Raw genomic sequence first — 19,597 nt, 5'->3', positions numbered from 1 at the left:
ACCCACTAAAATTTTTCCGTGAAGGCTTTGACTGTCTTGTCTCATAGTAGGATAAATTTATTAAAGGTTATGGCGACTGATTTTGAGATTATAAACAGTTTACTTAGTTTTCTCATCCGTCTCGTTTTCATTTGACTGATCCAAGTAATAGTCACTATCGCGCCGAAGCTACTGCTCGTATGTTTGCCAAAGTGAAAAGGACGGTAGTGTACTTTCGTCCATGACAATTGCGTTTGATGTGCAAGACACCAATAGACACTGTATAAGAAGTGATTGCCCGTTGGGGTGACGCTGCAGCAATTATTCGTGAAATACCTGGTTGTTTTTATCTTGTCAGACAATCAGTAGTCGCAGGTTCGAATCCTGCCTCGGGCATGGATGTGTGTGATGTTCTTAGGTTAGTTAGGTTTAAGTAGTTCTAAGTTCTAGGGGACTGCTGACCTCAGAAGTTAAGTCCCATAGCGCTCAGGGCCATTTGAACGATCTGAACTCTGATTTGGCACCAGTACGGGGGAAGAGCGAGCACCGAGTACGCGCTCTCGGCGTGCAGCTGAGAACCCGTCAAACGCTCGCTCGGTGCTCGTTGTATGCAGCAAGTCTGAAGTCAAGTGCCGCCCGCAGGGGCAGGCGCAGGCCTGGGCTGCAGACGGTAGCCGCTGACGTATCGGCGACACCGGAGGAGACGCCGCGAAATTGGCGCCGCCATCTCCATGCGGTGGCCGTTAGTCATCAGGCCGACGCGAGAACTTCCTCCACAGCGACCGCGTTGGGGCGTTCATGAATTGCAGAATCCGCGACGAACGGACGGTGCCTCCGGTATGGGGCAGAAATGCCGAAGCAGCAGGAAGGAGAGCTCAGAGTATAAGCGGTCTGCCGACGTAACGTGGCCGTAGAATTTATTTGTCTATTCAAGATACTGAAAATATGGTTATGGCAGTGATAGTGCACCTAGATTTATTTTGCACTATAGTTGTCCCTCGAAATTCTTTCCTGCTGATACCCTGCAACATCGACATTTTCTTTGAAGCTTTCTGTGTGCGGCTTGATCGTTCAGAGTGTAGGCTCTGCTAACACAGATGACGATGATTCGATTCCCAGTCAACGAAGGGTTTCTTCTATAAGTGATGACGTCTTTCACCTATGGAAATTATTTTTTAGCGCTAGGAAATGTCAAACTGCATTGTGGACCGTAGTCCACGTTACACTGAAAATGTCCGAATATCTGTTTGGGTACGTCAAAGGACTACCATTCTGGTAGTGTCATGTCTAGTAAAACACAGTTTAACTTTTTTTTACACAATGGAGAAAAGGACAGCAATCTATCACCAAATCCGTTGTTTTGTTACAGCAGATCTAGATTTCAACTGTTACATGGTCATCTTCAGTGCTAAAAAACACAAAACAGGAGAATCAGGAACAAATGTATGGAAGCCGATAACGTATCGTAAGTGCAAACATAAGCATCACTCGCTTACGTAGCATATAACAACAGATTACATTAGTCCAACGAGTCACGCAGTAAACAAGGTTGGTGTTGTGGAACGTACAGCACTCTAACGTCAAATGAAGCACTTCAGTTCCAGCTCTCTGGACATTTTCTTTCCTAAAACTCTTTAACATTCCTTTATTTTACTGATTTGTTCTATTTTTTGTGCGCCACTGGCTAACGTCATATCTTTCGATATTGTAGGTTGCGAAAATAAAAGACAGACAACACGCACATCCATGCCCGAGGCGGGATTCGAAACTGCGACCGTAGCAGCAACGCGGTTCTGGACTGAAGCGCCTAGAACCGCTCGGCCACAACGGCCGGCTCCATGGTACTAACATGCATTTCGAACACCCACTTAATCACCTAATACAATAAAGCAGCTTGATTTAACTTTTCCTCAGATTTGCTGCACCCGTAACAGGGTAAATTTTAGAACGGCAGACGCGACGCGCAAGTGACAAATTAAGTTATGAAACGTGTCGATCGCTTGATCGACACGTTTGGTATGTCATAATGCAGAAGAATGCTAACGATTAGATCGGTAGATTGAGTAACTAATGAAGAAATGTGAGTATATGTTTGACATTGTGTCAGCTGCTGGGGTCGATCTGAATTGTTATATTATTCTGAAATATCAGGTACGCCAAGGTCGCTTGTGAGGGTTTTTTTATTATTAATCAACGGTATCGACAAATGTTACAAGGTCCGATATTGAAAGCACAGACCTGTCGAAACCGGTAATCAATAAAAAGATTGAAACTTCCTGGCAAATTAAAACTGTGTGCCGGACCGAGACTCGAACTCGGGACCTTTGCATTTCGCGGGCAAGCACTCTACCAACTGAGCCACCCAAGCACGACTCACGCCCCGTCCTCACAGCTTTATTTCTGCCAATACCTCGTCTCCTACCTTCCAAACTTTACAGAAGCTCTCCCGCGAAACTTGCAGAACTAGCACTCCTGAAAGAAAGGATATTGCGGAGACATTGCTTAGCCACAGCCTGGAGGATGTTTCCAGAATGAGATTTTCACTCTGCAGCGGAGTGTGCGCTGATATGAAACTTCCTGGCAGATTAAAACTGTGTACCGGACCGAGACTCGAACTCGTGACCTTGGCCTTTCGCGGGAAAGCGCTCTACCAACTTTTTTTTTTTTTTTTCGCGGGCAAGTGCTCTACCGACTTTTTTTTTTTTTTTTACCGCACAGTCCATAACTGCAGCGCCTTTGTTTTTTTTTTAAGTGCTCTACTAATTATTTTTTTTTATTTTATTTTTTTAGAAAACAAATAAAAACCTCTTGGGTATGAAAATAAAAGACGACGTTCTTCAGAAAATAACACAATATTCTTTGAAAACGTACAACATAAAAGGTAGCTATATTTCTGCAACGGCCTTCTTTTGTATTTTTATGTTTTTTTTAACATAAATGAGTATACAGTCTCACCATCAGCAGCAATTTTTTTTTTTTTTTTTTTGGGAGCACAATAGAAAGAAAACAAATAGAACAAATAGGCTGCAGATAGAGAGCTATGTGTGAAAAGGATAAACATGTGGAAGGAGAAAAAAAACTTAGAAGAGGAGGAGAAAAGAGAAGTGAAATAAAATAGGAATACTTTCCGCGCCATGCTCCACTTCGGCGCGCCATCAGAACAAAATGCATTCTATCATTGACCATTGAAGGGGAACGTGGGATCGTCCAGTCTTGGCTGGCACGGTTCGTTCAGATTCCAGCTTTGAGGCGGGTTGGTGAAAATGCTCTGTAAATAGTTCGCGAAAGTGGCCCGATAGTGTCGATGCCGGCGAAGGGTGTGGTGATGTACTTGGAGGCGTGTCCAAAAGTCCGCCGGATCGACAATGTCGTCCCGGAAGAGGTAGTTGACAGCCATGCCACTGATCCATGTGATGGCGTGCCACTTAGCCGATGGAAAGTAGGTCGTGTCGGGATATATCATCATAGTGGGAGAAACGTGATGTGGTGGTACTCGGAGGTAGAAAGCCACAATCTTCTGTACGAGGGTCCAGACAGCTGCTGCTGGCCCACACTCAAAACGATGTAAATCTGTATCTTCGACATTGCACTTGAGGCACAGGGGTGAGTCCACCAGTGCGATGCGATGCAGTTTCTGTCTTGTAGTATACTTGCCGTTGACGAGAAGGTACCACATAGAGGTGGTGTCAGTGGTGTGATACGGTTGGTGGATCGTTTTCCAAACTGTAGGCCATGAAACCTGGGGGTGACGTGTTTCGACGGGGTTGCGGGGTGGAGACTTTCGGAGAAGGCGGTAGATGTCGCGGGTGGTCGTCTTCCTGGTCCTGGGGAGCTCGGTGCATATGTAGCTGTACTCCAAAAAGAAACGGCCGATATGTGACATCGGAGGTGGGATGTGTGCCAAAGACGTCGGTGGGCGTCTCGAAACAGGTGCGAGCTCGGTGGTCAACATTCCAGTAAAACTAGCATTTTGGCTTTTCCATAACCGGAGCATAGTATTGGTGTAAAGTGCCGTAGTCCTGGCTCTCACATTAACCAGATCGAGGCCACCATCCCGCTTCGGTAAGGTGAGAGCTTCATACTGGACTTTGAAGATGTGTCCAGAACAAATGAAATAGCCGAATGCCGCCTGTAACCTGGCCGCCATTGTCGCAGTGATGGGCAGAATCTGCGCTATATGGGGTATCCGAGCCGCCAGATGGGCATTGACGAAGGTGACTCTCTGGCACATATTCAGCGGGCGTAGTATGTGATTTTGTATGTTGGCCCGGATGCGTTGCAGCAGCGCCCGAAAATTAATCGCCGAGGTGCGGCGAATGTCTCGGGTGTACACCAATCCGAGACAACAAAGGGTGTCCACCAGTTGAAATGGAACTACGCTGTCTGCGGGAAGGCCGCGGCCGATCTTCATGGCTCATGATTTTGCCACGTTCATAACGCTCCCTGCCCCTGCACTGTAACGGGTAATCCACTGCATCGCAGCTTGTACGTCAGCCGCTGAACGTACGACGAGGGCCAAGTCGTCCGCATAAGCTCGGCAGCGGAACATATGATCCCGGAGTGGAATACCTGTCAAACGTCGCCGTAATCCGCAAATGAGTGGTTCCATCGCAATGGCATAAAGCACCGTCGACAATGGACAACCCTGCCGTACTGAGCGTTCAATCCGTATAGGTTCCGTAAGTCTGCCGTTGACGAGAAGTCTGGACGTTGCTCCACGAAGGAGCCGCATAATCACCTGCGTGAACGTCGGGGGAATTGCCATTCGGTCCATCACTGCGTTGAGGAATGCATGATTGACGCGGTCAAACGCTTGTTTGAAGTCGATGGAGATTAAAGCGCCTGGCAGTCGCGAGTGTGTTGCCACAGCGATCACATCTCGATATTCACTGAGGGCTGTCTGTATATTACGATCGCCGCCTAAGGATGTTTGTTCGTGGGAAACAATGTCCCGTAAGACACGTTTGAGTCGCACTGCTAGAAGGCGTGTGAAAATCTTGAAGTCCGAATTGAGTAACGTGATCGGCCGATAACTGTCGAGTCGTGTTCCTCCTGCGGGTTTCGGGACTGGTACAAGTAAGCCTTCCATGAACATTGGTGGCGGGTTCGCCGCGCCGGACAAAAGTTCCCAGTACATGTCCCTCCATCGTGGCATCATCAAATCTTGGAAGGTTCTGTAAAATTCGAGAGGTAAACCATCCGGGCCGGGAGATCGATTCAGAGACCCTTTGGCCACAGCGTCTTGGACGTCGTCGGTGGTCACTTCAGCAGTCAGGAGGGTTGCAGCTGCTGCGTTTAGAGTACCAAGTGTCTCCTGGGCAACCTCAGCAACGGCCTCTGCACCGGCAGGTACTTCTTGATAGAAAAGTCTATAGTGCGTTGTGAATGCATCCGCAATGGTAGCTTGCGAAGTCAGCCGTCGTCCATCAGGTAAGTCTAAAGTTGTCATTAAAGCCTGTCGGCGTCGACGAACATTTTGAACAATATGATGCATAGAAAATTCTTCACCGTTAATCCTGTCTTGGCTGCGGGCTCGTACAATGGCTCCCTCTAGACGGCATCTGGTCAAGGATAAAATCTTTGCCTTGATGCGTTGAGCTTCTTTGAGGCGATCCGGGGATGGAGGATGATCCATGAGTTCACGTAGAGCGCTATAGTAGAAATCAGTGGTATGGTGATTCCACCTGGCTTTGGCTCTGCCATAGTGTGTCATTGTGCGTCGGATGGCCGGTTTGGCGCACAGCAACCACCACTGCAGTGTGGTCTCGTAACGCATAATGCGTCGAACACAGGTGTGCCACGTGTCGGTGACCTGTTGTCGACATTCAGGGTCCCGCAGTAGCGCGACATTGAGTTTCCAAGGGCCTGCACTGCGCCATATAGATTGTCGACGTAGGTTCATGGTACAGATATAGATACCAACTGAGCTACCCAAGCACGACTCACGCCCCGTCCTCACACCTTTATTTCTGCCAGTACATCGTCTCCTACCTTCCAAAGTTCGAGTCTCGGCTAAGCCATGTCTCCGCAATATCCTTTCTTTCAGGAGTGCTAGTTCTGCAAGTTTCGCGGGAGAGCTTCTGTAAAGTTTGGAAGGTAGGAGACGAGGTACTAGCAGAAGTAAATCTCTGAGGACGGGGCATGAGTGGTGCTTAGGTAGCTCAGTTGGTAGAGCACTTGCCCGCGAAAGGCAAAGGTCCCGAGTTCGAGTCTCGGTCCTGCACACAGTTTTAATCTGCCAGGAAGTTTCGAGAACAACATAGTTGCACGTGTCGACATTGGTGTATGCGTTGGGATGAGTTGGGTCCTGCGGTACACTATAAGCGCATGACACACCCCCGTGGCTAGCAAAAAGTGCCAGCCGCAGAGTTTTGCAGTAAGAGCTGCGGAGGAGGCTGACCAGGGCGAGAGGGTGACCGCGGCAGTGGCCGGCGTCCAGCCAGAGGCGGTGGGCCGTGACTGCCAGACGTGGTCCCTCAGCTCACCTCTCCCAGCCGTCGCTGCCAAACGGGCCAGCGCCTGGTCACTGGTACACCCGCCGTCTGGGAGGCACCCGCTTCTCCAGCGTTCATTGTGTGGTCCTGTGGCCGAGATAAGACTCTTCATCCTGTTCGTTGGACAGCAAGCAGATTCTCAATAGACAGTGACTAAGGGTACTTTGTTCTTACAAACGTGTACGCAGAGCACAAATTAAGCGTGATACTTGCAGAAAATTAACTCATAACGACAAAGAACTGGATACAGAGAAATCTGAACTTCATCCGTGATTCTCTACCATTACTGTACAGTGAAAAAGAGGTTGCAGAAGTCGGAGTGCGTGGGATGTAACGACACCGTGTGATCGTTAGCACGGCGTACACAGGCGGGCGGCGGCGGTGCTGATGAACTCTACGCCGTAGTTGGCATTCGCGGCCGACCGTCGAAGTCGCCGTCTGCGTTTTAGGGATTTCCCGCCAATCAGAGGGCCCGGCAGCGCATGAGCCCGGGCTCGGAATGTATAAGAGAGGGGCAGTCCTCTGGATTCGCGTCGTGTCTCCCCGCAGACACGCTACGAGCATAGCTATGGCTGGCTGCGACCGCGCTGGCCGCCTCACTACTCTGCCTGACTGCTGCTCGTCACCGCTGAGCCCGTACCAGCTCGTTCTCATGAGTAAGGCGGAGAGTGTCTTTAATTTCTATTCACAAGTAACCTCAGATTTATGATTAAAGCAATCCTGTAGGTGAATCTCTAAAACACTTTCTCTTACAACCATAAAGAAGTTCCTGGTTTCTAGATTTACTGTCGTGGCGTAACTCCAACATGTGGATCCTACTTGTTTCTTCCAGCAACTGTTACTCATATTTTACAAATTTAAAAAGTGTTAGTGTGTACTGTGGAGTCTTCCGTGTTGCTGCAGAGGCGAATAGCTTTACTGTCTTACTAGCAAACCACATGGGGTTCTAGCAGGTTGCACAATATTAACGACATGATATTTAATATCGACCTTATCCTGCTACGGATTACCAGACTGAAGGCTTTACAAGGCACCAGATACCACTTTCCCTTCTCCGTATCACAGGCAAAATTGAACTCAGAATCATCTTGACAATATGGGTACATTTGTCTTCCCCACATACGATTAACAATACTGCGAATCTTCACCTATCGTTATTTTCTCTGCTGCTAGCGAAGGCTTCCTCACTGAAATATTTGACAATCTGAAGGAAGTGTCCTGCACATCGACTGCATGGTTACTGTAGCATGGGTCAAGTTATAGTATTTTTCTTCCGGTAGAGAGACAGCACGGCAATACTTACATACTGTATACAGTAATCAGGGTTAATTAGATTCCACACCCTGCCTCTCTCACTGTGACCATATCGCTTCGTCATTTATTGATGGATGTATATAGTCTTCTGGGTACAAAGTCTAGACAATGTAGTGAAAGTGAGCGGCACAATTGCTAATAGATCAGTTTCCAAATCTGTGGAATCTTAGAATATTAGAATCTCACAGGTAAATGTGTTCTAAGTCGGGAAGTAAAATGTTCGAAGAGATGTAATACAAAAAGAAGTCGCTACAGAAGACAAAATTATTTACTTCATAGAAGAATGACAAAAACTTGATTATCGCGAAACACTACGTAACTTAGCATTGCTGTGAAGTTTTTGAGAACGGTGAATGACACTCAACAAATCAGTGACACGTGGACCAACGCGGAAATAAAGAAAGAACAAAAAAAATGGTTCAAATGGCTCTGAGCACTATGGGACTTAACATCTGTGGTCATCAGTCCCCTAGAACTTAGAACTACTTAAACCTAACTAACCTAAGGACATCATACACATCCATGCCCGAGGCAGGATTCGAACCTGCGACCGTAGCAGTCCCGCGGTTCCGGACTGAGCGCCTAGAACCGCTAGACCACCGCGGCTGGCAAAGAAAGAACAGTTCGTATCATACGCCACCCTGTAACTAAGACCTAGATTCAATTTCATTGCACCGAGATGGATAGACTGGACTCGCATTCGGAAGGACGACGGTTCAAACCCGCGTCTGACTTATCATTTTCCGTTATTTCCCTAAATCGCTTAAGGCAAATGCCGGGATGTTTCCTTCGAAAAGCACGGCCGCTTTCCTTCTCCATCTTTCCGTAATCCAGCATGTGCTGCGTCTCTAATGATCTCGTTGTCGACGGGACGTTAAACACTAATCTCCTCCTCCCTTCTCAGTTTCATTGTACACTATTATTGCAGACACTCCAATCGTATATGGTCTCGGTATGCCCTTTATCATCCATATACAGCAAAACAAAATCTCTCCATTGCAATATTGTTTTTTATATATTGTTGCCGACACCTGCATTTCATAACCGTGAATATCCTGTAGTAGATTGTGGCATGGAAGTGCTTTGGAGACCTTCGGAATTTGAAATACCTCGGCATTACTCTGGTGGTGTCTGTTTACTGTCAGCGGGATGTTTCTTTTTTATTTCATTTATCAATCATTTATTTTGCTTCTACTTGGCGGCGGAGTGCAGCGGCCAAACTACCACTCTTCCGCAATATGTTACAAATTTTTCAGCTTTCGTATTAAAAAATTTCAAAAGGTAAAGTAAGCGACCTAGTTTGTTACAAAATTATACTGAATTGATGTACATCCACTTTATTTTGAGCATAGCATGATGGCGGCTGCCGGTAACTGGGTTGAGATAGGGATGTGGAAAGTATAGTGGATTTTTTCCCGTCGTCATACTGCTGCGTGGCTGGATGCGGGGCGCCATGATTTCCTCTCCTGTGCCACACTATTCATCTCGGAGCAGTGCTTACACCCAACATCGTCGATTAATTTTTGGATACACTCGAACCATTGGGTTCCTCTACAGTTTTTCTCCTCTACAGATCCCTCAAGGACCACGGAAGTTGTTCCTTGACGTCTTAACACGTGTCCTATCATTCTTCATGTCAGTGTTCACCATATGATTCTTTCCTTGCTGGTTCTGCGGAGAACCTCTTCATTTCTTATCTTACCAGTCCACTTAATGCTCAACATTCTTCTGCAGCATCATATCTCAAAGACTGCGATTTCCTTCCTCTCCGGCTCTTCCATAATTCACAATTCACTCCCATACCGTGCTATCGTCAACCGTACATTCTCAGAAATGTTTTCCTCAAATTAAAGACAATCTTCAATATCATAACACGTCTTGTTGCCAGAAAAAGCCTCTCAGCTTAAGGAAATTCGTATTATATGTCCTCCTTGCTTCGTCCGCAGTTGTTTTTCGCTTCCGAGGTAGCAGAATTCATTCCCTTCGTCTACATTGTGGTACCCAGTTTCGATTCTAAGTTTATCGTCAGTATCATTTCTGGTATTCCTCATTAGCCTTTCTTCAATTTACTCTGAGTCGAGAATGTATGCTCTTCGGACTGTTCATTCCATTCAATAGGTCCTGCAGTTCTTCCCACCGTCATTGGTAAACTCATGGCTCTGAGCACTATGGGACTCAACTGCTGTGGTCATAAGTCCCCTAGAACTTAGAACTACTTAAACCTAACTAACCTAAGGACATCACACACATCCATGCCCGAGGCAGGATTCAAACCTACGACCGTAGCGGTCGTGCGGTTCCAGACTGTAGCGTCTTTAACCGCGTGGCCACTCCGGCCGGCGGTAAACTCATCCTGAGTGGTAAATGTATATGCGTTGCAACTGATAAGGTGGGTTGTGAGTGGTGGGAGATGAACGGGATGCCAGTTGGATAAGGATGAGTTGAAATCTCGTTGAGGATGGGATGGGGTCGGTGGAGTTGGTGTAGGTTATGATTGGAAGGGCGGGTAGATTTCAAAGATGATTTCATGGCCTGGAAGGGAAAGCTATCAAAATTACATTGGTAAAAGAGACAGAGAGTTGGAGATGGTGGGATGTGTTGATGGAGACGCGGCAGTAGGTCAGCTGGATGGAGGGAGTAGTCGGAGGGAGCAGTCGCATTTTGAGGACTCGATGCATGTCAGCCGCGTGGCAGGGATCGCCCCGTCGGCCGGGGCTATCAGTCGGAGACCGCGGCGACCTGTGCTCCGCCCCGCCTCTTTCCGCTGCGGCTGATTACGCGGCTGCGGCCAGGCCGGCTTTCTTGTGGGGGCCGTGGCCGCCGGATCACGATCCGCGGCGGTGCGATTGTGTTTTTGCCGCTAATCGCCGATCGGCTTCCCGTCCCGTCCACGCTCGGCCGACCCGGCTGTCCCGCAGTCGTGAGGCAGCGGCGCTCCGCCCGCGCCAGCCATCCGTGCAGACCTTCCGCGCTTTGCTGAATCTCTATCCGCATCTCACCTCCCTATATCTCATCTCACGGGCTGCTGCTGCTGCTGCTGCTGTAAGTAGAACAAGCACGTGCAGTAGGAGCCGCTGCTGTACCCAGAGCAATCGCGTTTTCGCTCTCAGGTTGGTTCAAAAATGGTTCAAATGGCTCTGAGCACTATGGGACTTAACATCTGTGGTCATCAGTCCCCTAGAACTTAGAACTACTTAAACCTAACTAACCTAAGGACATCAAACACATACATGCCCGAGGCAGGATTCGAACCTGCGACCGTAGCGGTCACGCGGTTCCAGACTGAAGCGCTTAGAACCGCACGGCCACACCGGCCGGCTCTCAGGTTGGCGCAGTGCAATTTTAGCAAACCATCGAATGCCCTCTCTTAGAAATTTTCCCTGGTACGCATACACACTAAAGGCTTTTACGCTTTTGTCTTGGCCGTCGTGGTCGTGCGGTAGCGTTCTCGCTTCCCACGCCCGGGTTCCCGGGTTCGATTCCCGGCGGGGTCAGGGATTTTCTCTACCTCGTGATGGCTGGGTGTTGTGTGCTGTCCTTAGGTTAGTTAGGTTTAAGTAGTTCTAAGTTCTAGGGGACTTATGACCACAGCAGTTGAGTCCCATAGTGCTCAGAGCCATTTGGCCGTATTACGACAAAACGAATTTAAAACAGATTAAGCAGTGAAAAAAAGAGGGAACGCTAAATTTTTATTCACAATTTATTCCTCACATTATATGTTCCATCTCAGGTGTAGCAAGGCCAATAAGTAAACTATTTGCCTAAATTTATAATGAAAGTGGGACTTCAGCGACAGTTTATGAACCCTCGTATCGGAATCCGTGAGGAACACCTCCTGAAACGTACGGTGCATTGAATAAATTCATAGTGGCAAGAGTTTGATATTCGTTTTATCACTACGTATTGTCCGCCTCCGGAGCTGAGTGTTAAACGTAGCAGAAGGCCATGCGAAGGGCCCGAATTCAATTGCCGGCTGGATCGGAGATTTTCTCCGGTCGGGGACCGGGTGTTGTGCTACCTTCGTCATCGCATCATCCTCATAGACACGCAAGTCGCCGGTGCGACGTCGATATCATTGGCAATTGCATCTCATTGACGGCGGGGTAATAGTTCGTGGCAGCGCCCTCGTGCCGCAGCGGCGGCTGTAGGAAAAGCGGCGGCGAAACTGGCGGCGCGCGTATTTGAAAGTGTGGCCGACTGGAAAGCGGCCGGTACCCCAGCTACAAGGCAAATGCCGAAGGTTGGAATTCCTTCGCACGTTGGCCTAGTTTGAAACCCATTTCTCGCACTTTCAGCTTTCTGTTATTTCTCTGAAAACAACCGAATTCTGTAACGGACGAGATCTCTCCAATATACTGTGTGTCCCAGGAGGAATGGTCAATATTCAGGGATTTGCCAGGAATGAACATCTAGTAAACAAGGGGTCTAAAATGCACACCTTAAGGCCTAGGAACACTTCATCTTGTATACTGTGAAACAGATCTCTTTTACTGCAAGTTCTTTGCTTTCAGTATTTTTGGAGGAGGTCGTATAGATCAAAACAAGAAAAATTGTTTGTAAACATGGACTGTAAAGGGCATACCTCAAGAGCTATGAGCACTCAGTGGAAGAGATCTATTAGAGAGTGACGAAGACGAATCAAGTGTTCATAGTTCATGAGTAATGCATTTTGGAGCCCATGTTTACTGGAAATTTTTCCTTGTTTTGGTCCATACTACTACCTCTCAGAATATGGGAAACAAAGTACTTGCAGCAGAAGAGATGAGTTTCATAGTAACGAAGATGAAAAACCGCTCATAGCTCTTAACCTGTGCATTTTAGAGCCAATGTTTAATAGACTTTTTTGCTTCGAATGATCGTTTCTGTCTTACCCCAGAATACTGACTATTCCTTCAGGGAAACCATCTCTGAGATAAATTCAAATGTGTGCCTCTGTGTTGTGTGTTGTGTGTGTGTGTGTGTGTGTGTGTGTGTGTGTGTGTGAGAGAGAGAGAGAGAGAGAGAGAGAGAGAGAGAGAGAGAGATGGAGAGAGAGAGAGAGAGAGGAGGGGGGGGGAGAGGGAGAAGATTATAATTTCATCTATTGCTGCTATAGAGGAAACCTGCTTTACCAATGCAGCTGATCAAAGTTTTCAACTCTCTCGGCACCTCGTTCGCTCCAATATTATAGCTTGTGTATTGGTAAATTAGCCAGTCACTTTTCTGATTTAGGTTTGGTAACACAGAGTGAAGCTGAATGACAATATAATCCTGACGGGATTGATGATTAGATGTCGGACGCTGTGAGAGTCGGTCGGGCTGATGATTCGTCTCATAGACATCTACGTCAGACAAGAAAGATGGAATTTATTTTTAATTAATATTAGATTGCACCGCACGGTAGCCATTAACATGGCGACAGTAATCAAGGCATTCAGAGTCTGGGCTATTCTCGCGGTCGGTATACGTCAGCGCGTCGCAGAGCGCCTCTCACGCTACTAGAATTCCCTCGCTGTTATTACAAGAACCTTTGTAGTCCTTGTCGCCACGGCCAGCGTGCGTGCGACTGTCACCCTTCCGCAGTGTTTTGCTTTTATTTACGACGAGGCGGCTCCACTGAACGGGTGCCGTACGAACCCGTGCGTGTCTGTCGCGAGACTCTGCATTCAGTACGTATGCTGCAACAAACGCTTTTTATCGATTTACAGGAAACGTGAGCTGCATTGCGCCTGGCCGTATGCGAGTGATCTCTGAAGAGTCTTTGTAGTACCAGTTCTCATTAAATTTAACGCAAGTTGTTGCTGTACAGAAAATTTGCAACCCTGCACAGTGCAATATGCATCACTACAATATCACATCAATTGCTGTTCACAGATTTTTCTTATTTATTTTATACGTAATCGGGCTTAGGATGCTATTTTGCATTTCTGCCTGTTTCTAGCTCGTGCTGTTACTTTTATTTCTTCACACCTACTATATTGAACATCATAAATGGTACTTTTATCTGTCTCTAAATCTTCTTACCAGTATTGCTCTTTCGAGAACCTAATAAAATTCAACTGATTGCTTTACAACATGTTACATTTACTTTTCTTTGCTTCGTATAAAGTTTTCCCTGACAGATCTTCCTTTTCCTATCGCGGTTTTAGGGTTTTTCTGTACACTTTTTAAGATATATCTATAACACAATGTTTCCAACACCTGCTTGCTTTCAGTCTAGCTACTCTCCTCCTTCCTTCCTTCCTTCCTTCCTTCCTCCCTTCCTCTCCTTACTTGCATGTAATGCTGTTCTCTATAAGTTCATTTTCTGGAACTGCTTCGTCGTTTGTATGCTAATCAGTAATATCCCGATTCTTTAAAGAGTGGACCTCGCGTATATAATACAGCATCAAACGTGTCATTACTTCAGAAATAGTTTAGGAAAGGTCTGAAATCATGCTTTACGTTTGTTGGAAGTCGCTAAGTGCTCTCATTATCAAAAACTGGATGAATGTAGTCTAGATAATCTGCGCTCCACTTGAAGCAAAAGCTAGTTCCTCACGCATCTAAATGTTCATGGCGTTGTATCTCTTGTACTATGTGTGGTACAATGGTACAATTATATAGTTTTGCAGGTAGGGTCAGTGGTACGTATGGATACTATCTGTAAATTGTGTTGTGAATAAAGTTAGTAGTATAGCAGTAATAAATTAAAATGCCATGTATGACGCCACTATTTCGGTGCGTGAACAGCGGAAATGTAATAACCGATAACTTTCTTCCTTTAATCATTTTGTGCGGAGTGACAGCGAGGGAAAGTTCCGAAGATTTGAAATTGTCTGTAAAGTTTGTTGGAAGTAGCTAAGGGCTCTCGTTCCCAAATATTGAGTGAATAAAGTCCGGGTATTTGCGCGCCATCAGTTACGATGCTTCAAGACAAACATAAATTTTCTAGTCGTACTACTCGTCTTGTGTGTTAAACTTTTAAAATAAGATTATAGCTCTTAAGAAGTAGATTATGACAGCATTTAAAATTTTTAAGCTTGGTCGATAATTTCGCGGAATTTTCAAAATCAGATTTCTGTTGGTCCTGGAAGCCGTTGGATACCCACACGGAAATTGGGACGGGGGTTCCAGGACAGTCGCTTAGTAATATAGATATTCGATACCAGTACAGCTGTATTGTTAGAGAAAGCTATCTTCAGCCAGTCCATTTGGACACCTTGTATAACATTCTCCTCTTGCGATTTCATTCTAATTGTGATACCTTCGTTTAATGCCATCATTGTTTCTTTGATGAACAAGTTAAACAGTAGTGATGATACATGCAAGATGGACATCGGCACATTTACTTGCTGTTGTGGGACGACTTCTAACACGCCAGTACGGTCAAAGATGGACAGGTCGAGCAGAGCCTTTATCTTGGCGTCCAAAAATCACGTGACCTCAATTCTCTGGAGGTTTCTGACTAGCGTCATCTCAGAAATGATCGGATGGTGTATGAAAGAATTTGTAACTCATTGTCAGTGTAGAGACGACTGCAGCATTGCATCCAAATGTGCGGACGACACGTGGAACACATCCTTTAAGAGGAGCCAGTGTATTATAAACTGTAACATGTAACATGCTTCGTGTTAAGGGAGGCCATGGATGAAATTTGAGCCGAATTAGATTGAGACTTGATCTAAAAGTTTAAATTTAAAGTAAGTTTCTAGTAATTGGGACAATACTTCATTATGAAGTCAATGACGCTTAGTAGCCACACATTCTCAATTATCTCGCAAACAGTTCTGTGCCTGACAGAGACTCGAAGCCGCATTTCCCGCTTGACGCGAGCGGTCGCCTTAACCGCTTCGGCCATCCGAGGACAAATCACGGCCGGATGCATGCATGTGTGAATGAACACTGTGTCGTACTTCTTAATAACAGCTGATGTTTCGTATTTATTCGGCAGTACCAGGCCCTCGAATTCTCAATAACTTCCTGGAGGGGGATATATGTAACTATGACTGCAGGTTGTGACACAAGGAAAACGACTTATGGAAGTTTGGCTCTGGCCGTGATTCGTGCACGGATAGCCGATGCGGTTAAGGCGGCCGCTCGCATAAAGCGGGAAATCCGGGTTTGCTCCTAATCCGGTACAAACTTCACTGCCGTCATTCCAATATACGGCCGATAGTGGTTCATATTCGAAACAGCGAATACATTTTCCGTATTTCTTGACGTCTGTAGTAGCTGCAGTGCGTGTATCCTTCGCACAAGCATATATGTCCGAAAGAACATTGCATCGTACTTCGTAATAACACAGGCACTGCTTTTTCGTATTGTCATACACTTTCATCTACGTCCACGTCTTTCATCTGGGCCGGTTTGCGATTGTTATGCACTCCGTATAAAATAAGATTCTACCTTCTAGTTATCCCGGTGGTTTTGGTGTATACGAAGGTGTCTCATTGAGTCGTGGTGATTTGTTTTACCTCAGGTCCTTGAGCGGCCTCTCGTACTTTACACTGTTTGTGCAAGCCGCCTTACTTTGGATATTAGCTTCGTCACGTTTTCCGCCGCACTTCGGCACGGTTGTCTTTCCGCCGTGCCGACTGCCGGTACATTCCTGCTGCCAGAGCTGCACGGCGCCGGCCGCCACGTAAGGGCGTCGACTTTTGGGTGGGACTGGGCCGGAATGGCCTGGGTGGTGTCCCACGGCCGGCTGGCCGCCCTTGGGCGAGACGGACGATCCGCCCGGCCCGTAGCTCTGCCGGTGACGGATCGCCGCATCGCGTCTGAAGGTCCCGTGCAAAGCCGCCGTCTGATTGCCGTTTTTGTGGGCGCTTCGCGAGCCACTATGAGAAAGGAAATCCGTCAAGCCGTGCAATACGTATACCCTTTGTCTACGGTCCGTACCCTTTTGCTAATTCCCGCAGACCTGCCACCTCCTGATCCTCCAACTTCGTCGCTGAAGTCTCGGTAGAATCGCCTGTTTTATACGTATCTGTGATCGTTAGCGTGCGCCAGTAAATGCCTGTAGCTCGGTTGGTTTACATTCACCGACATACACTGTAACGACCAACTGCGTTATAAACAGCGGTCATGAAACTTCCGGGCAGATTAAAATTGTTTGCCGGACCGAGTAGTAATCTGCCAGGAAGTTTCATATCAGCGCACACTCCGTTGCAGAGTGAAAATTACGTTCTGGAAACTGCTGTTATGTTGGACAATCGGCTCTTCAATAATCTCGCCCGTGTTTTAGTTGTCTATGACTTGAACTTTTTGTCATTATCCTTGCACTGACCTGTAACAGTATGGACAAGGCACTAGATTTACAAAAGTTTCATCCTGATCGTACAATCAGAGCTCAGGAGCATCAAGTGAGAAAATACTGCGCTTTTCTCAGACTACTGTACCATTGCCTATAGCGCCAACATACACCTGTGAAAATGTCGAAATGGTTCAAATGGCTCTGAGCACTATGGGACTTAACATCTTAGGTCATCAGTCCCCTAGAACTTAGAACTACTTAAACCTAACTAACCGAAGGACATCACACACATCCATACCCGAGGCAGGATTCGAACCTGCGACCGTAGCAGTCCCGCGGTTCCGGACTGCAGCGCCTAGAACCGCAAGACCACCGCGGCCGGCTGAAAATGTCGCAGTCATAGTTATCTACTGTGCGTAACTGAAAGTAGCTCCATAGACGATCCGATGAGTAGTATACTGTTGCCCAGTTCAGTGCAGGACTACATATAGTAGCCGTACAATGCCGTACCATTTTCATACTGTAAAATACAACTACAGAAGTAACCGTAGCAAAAGAGTAACGCTACTAAATAGCATCACAAGATTCAGTAATCAGGAAGTAAGCAGAAACATCCCCATCGAAAGGGGACCTCGTCGGATGAGTCGGGCGTATTTTAGCACCGTCCACTGGTAGAGTATGAGTACACCAAGTAGCAGATGAGGCGACGCTTCTTTCTATCAGATCACAGTTCAGGCATGTAGTGTCTAAATAGGACGAAAGTTTGTCTTCGTGACCTTTGCTACTGTTACAACTGAATCGTGTAGATACGATCTAGCAGAGCATGTACAATCCGTTTATTTGACTACATAACCCTGCTGAAGAGCAGTACGAAACTCACTCCCGAGCTGTGTCTCAGTAGCTCTACAGCAACAAGTGTACGAGCCTGCGCCTCGAAAACTTTGGCTCACACATTCTGAGTCTTATTGAGGCGTCAAGAGTGATGTCAGGGAACCGGACTCTGCCCTGCGATCAACCTTTGCAGACGGGTATTCAGGTGAAGAAGGTTCTCAAATGCTTACAGAGTATTGTGTAGAGTTCATCATAGTTACCCCACAAAAGGATGCCCTACACAGAGATATATACGAGAGCGTGCTGAAAGGTAATGCCTCCGATTTTTTTATGTGAAAACTCTTCTAATTCGCAACTGGATTACAACACGCTGTTTCACTCACACCGCCATGTTATACACTAAAATTCGGAGCCCCCTAGTGGCAGAGGGCTGCAAATATGTAGACACGAAGAATAAAAATGTAGAATGTTTATAAAGTTTGTTTTAATTCAAAAAATTTCAGTGGTTTTCAAATAAACAGTCGGATGCATAACTTTTCAGCATGCCCTCCTAGATTACTCATATGGCTCGTTCGCGTGCATTGTGAACAGACAGACGTCTCGATGAGATCAACTATGATTGCCGACACTACATGAGTGTTGACAACACCGAAACTTAAATTTACCCTTCAACACAGCCAGTTCCGGATACTGATATAATTACGGGATCGATCTTCTAAAATTAAGCTGACAGGAAACAGGACATTCAGCAACTCCCTTAGTTTCTTCAAGTATCTTGTTGAATTTTTATATTTACTCATTAAGAGTAAATGGATAGTCTTTTTGTGTTCCACATCTGATAAAATGCGCATCGACGGGTAAGAACTGGTGAGGCTGTTTTGTTGTGTGCTTACGAGACATTGCAGTAGGATGTTGCAGAATATTCACAATGACAGAGTAGGTTGATGTGTATTGGGGATGTATTTCACTTCTATAGTTGATCCGTGAGATCCCATTTGAACTTGGGGAGGAGACCTGTGACCTTTGTATTGTAAGAGCCAGTGTCTTGCTCACATGCTATTTTATTAAAATTGATTATCGCTGTCGGCTTTGCAGCCATCATCAGATCTAATGATACAGCATCGACACACTGACTTTTATAATCTAATCCGATACAAATATCGCAATATGCATAATATGACACTGTAGTATCCATGGCTTGCCATTCTACTGTGGTGCACGGAAATAGAGATACATGAAAAATATTTACAATTTGCTAAGGAACTGTGTGCAGTTCGTTTTATATTGCGGCACTTAAAAGTTCTAACAATGTTTATACAAGAGGAAATATTATACAGTATTTTCTACCCTAAAATCTTCCAACATATTATAAGTGTTATTCAGTCGCATTAGGCGTATACCAGGATGATTCCTTTCAAAAAACTCCGTCCGATTTCATTACGTAACCCTCTTGTCTCTGCCGACCTCGGTGTCAACGAGACGCTAAGTCTTAAGCTTGCTTCCTACTTTCACATTCCATGTTGCAGTGTTGCTTGTTTTTATCTCACCTATAGTGCGTCATAAGAATAATCTACTGTTCAGCAGAATATATCTCGAGTCGTGTAATGCATGAAAGCAGATTATTATTATTTTTCGCTTAAGTAGCAAATGGCAGTCACAGTGCAGGAACGTGTCACTGCCTCATAGGAAGACTTTACGTGTCACATATATGCTGGAAAAGGAAACTTTCTTAGACTTCGTTGGGCTAAGTGGGAGTTCCTACTCA

Source organism: Schistocerca cancellata, chromosome 6 (genome assembly GCF_023864275.1).
Source record: "Schistocerca cancellata isolate TAMUIC-IGC-003103 chromosome 6, iqSchCanc2.1, whole genome shotgun sequence".
NCBI lineage: Eukaryota > Metazoa > Arthropoda > Insecta > Orthoptera > Acrididae > Schistocerca > Schistocerca cancellata.
This window is presented reverse-complemented; position numbering follows the sequence as displayed.